A 9,142-nucleotide genomic window follows, 5' to 3' on the forward strand; every position below is an offset into this window, starting at 1 on the left:
CCATGCGAGAGCAGACGGCAAAGGCACGGCAGGCGGCAAAATTCTGAATTCCAGTAGTGTCCATCCTCTTGAGAAGAGGGGAGACCTGGTAACAAAGACTACAAGTCCATCAAGCACTCTTAATAACTAGTAAGCTAGGGCATTAGTGACATCATAACACAAGTAAATGTGTAATGCATGATGCATATGCAAATGATGATATGGTGTGCTTCTAGCTTTGTTTAAGCACAAGTTCTGCGCCTCGCTTTGTACAAAGGGTTATATGTAACTTCGGCAAGGCATGTACAAAAGGTGGTTGCCGGGGATTGGGCTCGGCAACCGCACCTTATGGGTACAACTTAGGAAGATGCTCAATATTCCATGAGTTAAGAACCTTGATGCCATCTTCGGTCTCCACATGGACTGCGCCAACTCTGGTGAGTCATACTACCCGGTAAGAGTCTTCCCACTTCGGCGTCAACTTGTAGGAACCCTTGGTGGATTGAACGCGCCTATGGACAAGGTCGTCTTCCTCAAAGCTCCGGGCATGGACCTGTGGCTATGATAGCGGCACAGGGCCTGCTGGTAGCGTGCAACACGCGTAGGATCCCGGAGACGATCTTCCTAGAGGATCATGGCATCGTCATGCCACACCCGGTAAGAGTCTTCCTAGGGAGAAAGGTGTGTGGCCGGTAGCTCAATTTGGTGTCGTTCTGAGGGACCAAAGAACCACCGGCAGCTCTTCAATCCAGTGCTTGCCACATCTCTGCAGTCTATCATAAGTTATCATTCTGAGCCCTCATAGCACTTCAGCATTCATCCTCTCGACTTGCCCATTGCTCCTTGGGTGTGCAAAAGATGCAAAGGAGACCTTGCTTCCTAGTCTTTGGACATACTGCATGAATGCTTGGCTTGTGAATTGGGTGATTACTATGTTGGGTACTCCAAAGCGGCACACCAGTCCCTTCATGAACTTGATACCTGACTGCACAGTCACCTTTCTCACTTGCTCTACCTCAGGCCATTTTGTGAAAATTGTTGATTGCTTCCTACAAGAACTCGAAACCCCCGGCAACGCGGGGGAAGGGGACTAGGATGTCGAGCCCCCAGACCTAGAAGGGCCACGATAGAGGGATCATCTGCAGGGCTTGTGTTGGCTGATTTATGTTCTTGGCATGGAACTGGCAGGCTTCACACTTGGTGACCAGCTTAGTCACATATTGGAGGAATGTGGGCCAATAGAAACCCTGGCGGAAAGCTCCCCGGCGGCCCATATTCCATGAAACCCTGGTTGAGTTAGATGAAGGACAAAAAATCCTGGTTCCACACTTCGGCACGTGATCGGCAATGTTGTTTTCTGCGTGTGGCACATGTTCCGCCTCTAACCCGTCAAAGTGTTCCTCCAGCTTCCTCACTTCCTCTATGTATGCCACCATCAGCGGGCAGCACCGACGTCACCGGCAATGATCGGGCTTAACGCCCTGTCCCCGTCCGCTGCGTGCTCCTCGGCGGCCCCGGGCCCTTCCAGCGCCCCCGCCTTGAGCAATGGTGTCGTTCCCCGGCACTATGACCCAAGCGGCTGCATGAATCAAACGGGAAGAGCTTGCTGCCCTTTCGAAAGATGGGGGACGCCCATGCTTTCTCACCATGGCAAGAAGCCGAGGTCACCTCGAAGAACCAGAATAGAAGTGCAACTCAGGAAACCCTAGTTTGGAGGGGAGGAACATGGATGAGCATCGTCTACCGTACCCCTCCCGCTTTTATAGGGAGGACGTAGGGGGCTGGCTCTCGTATTCCAAGGGTCGCAGCCCAGCTCCACCTATGTCGATATCCACCATTAGAGGCAAACAGCTAACCGCCCCATGCATCCAATCCACGACGTTGTGGCTCCTACCATGACTAGGCCTTTAAGTCACCCGCACCCACCGCGAGATTCGCGCAATACATGCGGCACACTTGGCGGGAATGGTCTGGGGAGGTGGGACGGCGCGGAACGGTGGGATGACGGTTGCCTCTTTGAAACTCCCACGCACGCGCATGAACTTTGGGTGTGACCCAACAACGCTAGGCGAGCGAGTATGGGCCAGGCTCGGGGGCTCTTGTCGGTGCACTAATAATGGGGTACCAAGTGCCCCTCACTTATGCAGGTACATGGAAAGCATCCCCAATCTCAAGACCAACACCAACAGTCCATAGTGTGCCAAGGACCCCTGCCGCGTTCCGAGGACGAAGGCGCAATCATCCTCACAAAGACCAGGCAAGGTGCCTCCGCCTGGAGGCATGAGCCTACCCGACATAGCTCCACCTCATCGCTACACTAGTCACTTGTCGATGAGGGGTCGAGCCCCCAGACGGCTAAGTGGCTCTCTCTAGCTACGTGGCGCTACATCGGAAGATAGGGTGCATCCTGTTGACACCCGTCCAGACGCGTGTCAACACCTCAAGCCACGACGAGCTCATGGGTGGCAGAGGCCTGCCGGGAAAGCATCCCCGCTCACCAAATAGGCCCGCATTTATGACGCTCTTTATTAAGTGCCAGAGTTAGGTATGATAGTCCCATTAGCTATCTGATCATGTCAGTTGCTACTGTGGATGCCCCTTGAGTGCTTAGAGATTCTACACTTGGTAGATTAGGTCCCGTGAGATTATGGCGAATTGTAAGCATATACACGTGCCAGCTCTTCCCGTCATCCATTGCCGGGGTATAGCTATGTGCAAACTTCATCTTCCTCACACAATCCACCAAAGCAGGAGTAGGGTTTTACGCCTCAAAGTGTCCCAAACATGGGTAAAAACACCCGAGTCTAATCACCATGCTGTTTTCGTAGTCTCTGCTCTTTGTGTGATATGACCTCCCCGCTGATCCACAAGGGGCCCGAAAGTCCTATAGGTGACCATGTGCCAACCTGCACTGACATTCTTTGGCGCGCTAGGTTGGGGGCTTCATTCACGCGAACCCGAGGATACGAGAAGCATGCTGATGTTAATCATTATTTTATTTTTCGCATGATGTCTCCCAAGAAGAAGACCGGCACAGACCCTCACCCTTCAACTTCAAAGGCAACGACGCATGCAGCCATGAATTCCGCTGGCGCCGTGGCACCATCTCGCGGAGCAGGCACCGCGGTGGACGCGGTCAGCGCAGGAGGCGCCGCATTCGTGTCCCCTGCGGTTGAGGTCAGAACGAATGGCGTTGGAGGCGAACAACCACGACATCATAGCGAGCTTGCCCCCGGTGCTGCGGGCGAAAGAGACACCCAGGACCCACACATCTGCCACATTAGTGGCCACACTCGCAACAACGGGGCCCTGTCCGAGGGAAACCAAGGTCCACCACCTGCACCAGCCACGGTTGCCGCTGCTAGGTGCGCACCTCCTCCGGAGCAAGATGGATTGCTGAGCGGAGCTGCGGCTCCGCACGCCCAGCCACCCCCACATCAGGCCACCATGGTGACCGACACGGGACGACAAGGAGGCAACGATGCTGAATACACCGCAGCATTCCGAAAATACACCTCGCAGCCGTGATTGCCGCGTTCCACTCGAACGTGAGCAATAGGAGAATGGGGGCTAAGATGAACTTCAGAATCCCATAGAGCGTAAGTGATCTGTACACGTTGGCGGACAAGTGTGCTCACGCTCAAGAAGGAAGGCGAATCCCCAGAGAGGAAGTGGACATCAAAGTCGACTCCAACTCCGATGATGATTCCTTGGATCAAAGGGGAGGAACCAGAAGCAAAGTATGAAGCGGAAGGGTAGGGTCGTGTTGGCCGTAAAATGCTCTCGCAGTCTCTCCGCCGGCAAGAAGGCGGAAGCCGGGACCCTCGACAAGGGAGATGCTTCTTGCACTGATTGTCGGGAGGCCGTAGCGGCAGACAAGGGCAGAAAGTCTGACATGCCATACTGCAAGATCCACTGCAACAAGTATCACGATCTCCATGAATGCTGCCAAGTCGAGCAGCTTGTTGAGAAGAGGAAGGCTGAATATGACTAGAGCGACAAGGAGAAGGGCAAGGATAATGCTGCCTGGAAGGGTCGCGGCGGCAGAGCAGCCCGCCACGGCATGGCCCCATAGTAGAAGGAAAAGTCTGCCATAGATCGCGAGAGGAAAGAAGGTGATGATGCAAGCGACGAAGAAGATGATTGACAGGATTCCAGTGACACGAAGTTAGAGAAGGCAAACGATGCAATGTGTGTTGACGGGGGTCCGTCCATGCACTCCTCTCACTGCAGCTCAAACAATGGATGCACGAGGTTAACACCATGGAGCGAGAGGGAGAGTCTAAAAGACCACTCGAGTGGTCCCGCACGCCTATCATCTTCGATGGAGAGGATCACCCTGACCGCGTTACCGTGGTCGGATGTTTTCCGCTGTTGGTCTCCCCGAGAGTCCGCGACCTCAAGCCAGCAAGATGTTAGTTGACCGTGGGGAAAGTTCGGCGGGGACCGTGGACAAGTTCAACCGACACATATCATCATCATCGGCATCATAAATCACTAGAAGTTCCATCCTTCCAAATCATCGAGGATGCACCCTAGCTTGTTGAACGACGTGAGGTCCTGACGTTGCATGCCTACGCGAGTTCGGACGTCAGCTCGCGATATAGGGTCGTGGTGGGACATCCCTTTCTCTTTGACAACTTCTTTCATGATGATCGTCGCAATGTCCCTTTGGATGAGAAGGAAGTCATCTCTAAGTTTATAATCCGCTTCTCCATTGGATTCTCCCCACTTGCGGATATGATCATCGTTGCTGCTTGTGATACGAAGCTTTTGGTGATCTCTTCTGAACTCCATCATGAGATGAAGGAGGTAGAATCTAACGTTCTTTCTTTGTTTTGGAACATGGATGCAACAGAAGTTCGTTTTATGTGAGAAACTCTTCTTCCTTGTTTCCTGATATGCAGGTAGCCACCCCTCAAGCTGAAGCCTTGTAGAGCATCATCTAGAATATTCATTATGTGGGTGTAGTCCTTCTTCTCGCAGTTTTTGGTAGGGTCGAAATACACGGCGTGGGAGACTCGCGGGTAAATAACGATAAGGACGGTGCACCTGTTGCTCCTGGGAAAAACACCTCAAATTATTCTCCATGTGAGCGATAAAGAATGATTGAAATGAATGAAAGAGTTGTCCGGCACTGACTTACTTTGGATGATAAGGCATGAGTACAATTCCCTGGTCCTTATTCTCTACCATGAAGTTTTCGAGGTACTCCCTAGCAGTTTTACGCTCAAAGTCACCGAGATTCAAGAAGGACTTGTGCAAGTAGTATGGATCCGCCACACAGATTTGCGAGACTTCTTCTCTCTTCATGACGGAGCTCATATTTAGCGCAATAAGGTGGAGGATTGTACCATCGAGCTGCCTTGTCTGAAAAATCTTGAAGATATGATCAAACCGTAGGAAGAACACCTCCGTGGGCTATGTGTGGACATAACAATTCCCCTCAGGCACACGAGCCTTGTATGTCGGACATCTTCGATCCTTCGACGCTAGTAGGCTTTTCTCAGACGACAACACATGGTCGTGCAGTCTCCTGAGATCCCCTGATATTACATTTAACGGTTTCGTCAGTAGCACCGGCTCGCCCGTGACATGGAACGTGGCCGCACCTTTGTCAGGTACACGCTCTTCAAAACCTGCTTTCTGGCTGCTTTCTGGCTGCTTCAAAACGCTCCACATGTGTTGTGGCTTGTTTGTAGGCAGGAGAGCCTCTCTTCCTCGGTCCTTCCTCTCCTTTTTCGTAGGCTGACCTTCCAGACCCTTACTTAACCCCTGCCCAACTGTTTTCGGGCTGAGCACTGTACGACCCTCGGCTAGTTGGGCATGTGTTGAGGCGGCATATTCAGGCGTGTCCTGTGAGGATTCCCTGAAGAGAGACTTCATGCAATCCCTTCTAGGACGTTCCTGCCCGGGCATATCATCCGTATCCTAATGAGCATGTTGATAGCCCGAGTCATCATATGGCTGACTCATCATATCTAAGTCATCGTCATAGGCGCCTGTATTGAGGAACCGAAAAGGGTCCTCATCCATCCCATCATCCAGTCTTTATTCTACGGGGGCGATTACATCAACCACTATTGGACCCCCTTCATCACGTCGTTCGCCGCTCTCACCCGACACTTCATGCACTGGTAATTGCCTGGCGGGGTAATAGGGTTCATACCTGCTTATTGTTGTCTGGTTATTGGTGTGCTCTCGGCCGGCTCCAGACAAAGAAGATTCTTCGACCATAGTAGCGCCCGACCCTTGCAGTTTCCAAGTAGTGGCGGGGTCTTGTCGTCCTCTCCCCCTAGCCGTACTGGAGGAGGCAAATCCTCGTGCCCCGATTTCACACTCGACAAGGTAACCCTAAAGTGCCCACCGGGCATCGGCTGGCATGGAACGTGAGTTCCAAGGGCTTCATTATCACCGCATGTCCCACGTCCACCTTTTGACCTTTGATCAACTAGAGTATGGTGCACGGGGTTTCATCGGCCCGCAAACACATGTGTGCGGCGTAAAAGATCCGAAATGCAATAAAAATGGTATATTCTAGATATATGTTGGTGCGACATGTAATTACCGTCAGGGCGTCAGGCTCAGCCAAAGACGAAGGCCCGCCTAGCGCGGCAGAGTCTGAGGATGGGCTGCTATGAGTGGGTGTGGGTGCAGGAGGAGGCACGGTTGCTTAAGCAGGTGATGGTACAGTGGTGTTGTTCACCGAGTTTCTCAAGACAAAAGTGGGCATGGGGAAATCATCTACCGTTGTCTAGATTTTCCATCGTCGAGTTGATGAGAGCCGGGATCAAGTTAGTAGCGAAATCATTTCTCGAGGTATCTATAGCTGTAGCGACTGCGTGCTGTAGCAACTCATTTTTCTCCTCAGCTGCTTTTTCGCGTACTGACCCGCTTTTTCGCATCCTCATCTGCTTTTTTCTCGAACGCAAGCTTCACCTTTTCGTCGATGATGTCCGCCTGACTAAACTTCTATTTCTGCTTCTTGGCCTCTGGGTCCTTGTTATAAAAGACCTTTCCACGTGGTGTCATCTCCGGTGCTCTGCACACGTCCATATTGCGGTAGCTGGTACAAAGGGAGTCCCTTAAGTTCGTTCAAGGCCCAGTGCAGAGGGGTGCCCCAATTTTGTCTCCTCGATGAAGAATGGCTTTCGGCTCCAAGCTGGTGTAGCTTCTCTTGCAGAAGGAACGTGAACCACTTACGAATATGTAGTCGACTGGATCAGAAGCTAAATGTAAGGTGGTAAAAGTATAATTACCAGTATCCTAATCAATTTCCTTGTGATCAGGTCAGTGTAAAAAACCTTATTTTCCTTGTCCCACTTGTAGCGGGCCCAGATGAAGTCACACTCCAAGGGGTTGGTGAGCTTCGTGGAGGGGTCTGGGAGATCTGCGGCTTCACGTTCCGCGTCCTCCTTATCCCATATGGGCCTTTTGCCAAGGTAGCCACAGCTTCTGAGGCGTTGGTTCCTCGTGTTCCTTTGCTGAAGGCTCATGAGTTTCGCTGCCTTAGCCTTGTCTGCCTCGATAGCGCAACTCTCTTTGAACTTTTGGAACTCATCTTTCGTAAGTGTCAGATTTTCCTCCATAATCTTCGATACGGGTTCCATAGCCTGAATAGCTCATTTCTCCCTCCCTTTCCAGGAGGCCAAATCATTGTTGGACATGCCCGTGGCGTGATTGTTAATCTTTTCATCTTCGGATCATCCCATGGTTGTTGTATGCCATCATCCCGATCGTGGGACTTGAATCTCTTGTGCAACTTCGTCACGAGCAACTGCCACACATGTTCTTTTCTCCTTAAGTCATTGTTGTTCATGCTCGCGCATTCCTGTAGGATGGATCCTACTTGGTTACTTTAGCACTTGCGAGGTTCTTCCGGCTATAATGACTCAAACTTGCTAGGGGCCATGTTTCTGATCGCCAGTCGTCCGATGTGGAGTTTGTTAGGTTTTCGTATCCTCTTCTTCTTCTGCTTCTTCTTTTCGGTAGCGGCTTTGGCGCTCATACCTTCACCGCTGGTCTCGACGCTGCTATCAGTGTCGGCACCGCCGGTGTCGATGCCGACATCAGTACCATCATCGGGGCTCCTCTGCAAACCTTGACTGTGCTTAGCACACAAAAAGTCGAGGTACTGTTGTTCACCCTCATAATCCATCTCGTCTGCATCTTGATCAAAAGGCCCGGTTTCTTTGTTGTTTAACATGTTTCCTATGATTAAGTCTCCTTGTTTAATTCTAAAACTATAATAAAATGAGAAATGACATAAAAAAAGGTCTATGGTTTTCCGGAATGCCATTTCATTCCCGTCGTAGCAAATCCCCGCACTCGATATGCCTACTTTCTAGCACGAGCCATGACAAAATTCACAGGTAATTTCGACATGAGCTTTGCTAAAAAGTGGACATATCGAGTGCCTGAAATTCACCGGAATGGACATGAATCAACATTCCGTCGAAACATAGGCCACTCGGATCATTTACCCTACACATAACCATCATTTTCCACATATCACATGTCCAAAATATGACATGTCCAAATATGACATGTCGCAATTCCAAATATCACATGTCCAAATCACATGTCTAGAGATCACATGTCCACTTTAAATATTCAACTAAGGGGAAGAAAAATTTAGAACTTGAAGGAAAATACAAGAAGTCTTTTTTCATTCTAATATTTGGAACTAGTTTTAATCAATTAAGTTTTTTCTTTAAATAGCCTATATGGAACTTGAAGGAAAATTTGCAACCTAAGAACCTAATAAAAATTAACCTAAGTAACTTAACCTAAGAACCTAATAAAAATTAACCTAAGTAAATTAACCTAATAACTTAACTAAATTACCCTAACCAAGTTAATGTAAGAACCTAATAGCAACAAGAACCTAATAACAATAACCTAACTAAATTAACCTAAGTAACTTAACCTAACTAAATTAACCTAAGTAAATTAACCTTAGCTAAGAGACAGAGATAGAAGGAGGGCCGAAGGACTTACAAGGGGCTAGGGGAGACATCAGTGGCAAGGTGGAGCTCGGGCGAGATGACGACGGCGAGGTGGAGCTCGGGGGAGATGACGTCGCCGAGGTGGAGCTCGGGGGAGATGCCAGCGGTGAGGGCGCTGGAGGGCGACGTGTAACACCATGTTTTTAACTCTCCTG

Source organism: Hordeum vulgare, chromosome 6H (assembly GCF_904849725.1).
Source record: "Hordeum vulgare subsp. vulgare chromosome 6H, MorexV3_pseudomolecules_assembly, whole genome shotgun sequence".
In the NCBI taxonomy this organism is placed as follows: Eukaryota; Viridiplantae; Streptophyta; class Magnoliopsida; order Poales; family Poaceae; genus Hordeum; species Hordeum vulgare.